Source organism: Manis pentadactyla, chromosome Y (assembly GCF_030020395.1).
Source record: "Manis pentadactyla isolate mManPen7 chromosome Y, mManPen7.hap1, whole genome shotgun sequence".
Lineage (NCBI taxonomy): Eukaryota > Metazoa > Chordata > Mammalia > Pholidota > Manidae > Manis > Manis pentadactyla.
This window is the reverse complement of record NC_080039.1, coordinates 7,465,529-7,466,809: the sequence shown is the minus strand read 5'-3', so window position 1 is coordinate 7,466,809 and position 1,281 is coordinate 7,465,529. Positions and strand designations below refer to the sequence as shown.

General features: G+C 30.8%; 1 non-coding gene across 1 annotated transcript; it reads left to right on the top strand.

Annotated features, from left to right (window-relative positions):
- The first annotated feature begins 454 nt into the window (after positions 1 to 454).
- LOC130682233 (U6 spliceosomal RNA) lies at positions 455 to 561 on the top strand. Its single transcript, XR_008995450.1, has one exon. It is a non-coding gene; the product is annotated as a U6 spliceosomal RNA (small nuclear RNA).
- Positions 562 to 1,281: the final 720 nt, after the last annotated feature.

Here is a 1,281-nt window from a genome sequence, read left to right as displayed (position 1 = left end):
ATCTAGTAAGAACCCTCTTCATGCTTTAAAACCCTCTTCCTTGCTATATCCTCACATTATGGAGAGACAGTGGATTCTGGTCTTTTCCTCTTCTTGTAAGGCCTCTAATCCCATTGTGGGGGTTCTATCATTATGATATCAGCTAAACTTAAATGTCTAATGAAGGTCCCACCTCTAAATGCCATTACATTGGGCTTCCACAAGAATTTTGAGGGGACACAAACATTCACTCCATAGCAATTAACAGTATTACGAATCCTTAACAGAGATATAAGATACATTTATAATGAATTATTATAATCAGATATATAGGAAAGACTAATAAGATTTAAGCAAATGAAGTGTTTAATAAATTTTCCTATAATTAAAACTGGACAGGATAAATTCCTGGTGTCCTAGGCACCACCTAGCAAATAATCTGGGAATTATTTTATTTAAACGTTTTACAGAAACAGTGCTTGCTTTGGAAGCACATATACTAAAATTGGAACGATACAGAGAAGATTAGCATGGCCCCTAAAAAAAAAAGAAAAAAAAGTTTTATAGAAATAGATTCATATACACGGAAAACAAAACTGGTGGTTGTCATAGCGAGATGGGTGGAGTGATGGGTGAAATAGGTAAAGGGGACAAAGAGGTGCAAACTTCAAATCATAAAGTAAGTTAGTCACAGGAATGAAAGTACTGAATAAGGAATATAGTCAGTAATAGTGTGATTTCTTTGTATATTCACAAAACATGGTGAGGATTTAATAATGAAGTGTAATTGTTGAATAACTATGTTTTGCATATGAAACCAATAAATATAGCGTATTACCTATATTTCAACTAAAAAATTGAAAAAAAGATGAGTTTAAAATTGGATAATTTTATATTCACAAGGATATTTCCTATTTTGTAGAGGTAGAATTATGTGCTTTATGAAGTTGAAAACTGGTATAAATACAGATGATTTTTTAATCTAAGCTATGCAAGTGGATTATGTCCAGTAAATGTACATCTGATTGCCACTCGGAAGGAAAAATTAAGCCAACATACTACATTTCATTGTTTTACAAGATATAAACCCATTTTATACATATTGACAAATTTGTGTCAGTATTTCTACCAACTTAATTTTATTTAAGTTCTCCTTTGAACCAGTCTGAATATATTACTTGTCCTTTCATTAACTACTGTATTAAATACAATTCTTGACTAATGTTCATTTTATATTTGTGAGTTATGATTTCAAATTTCTGAAAATCTACTTGAGCAGATATATAAAATGAAGTGAATTAA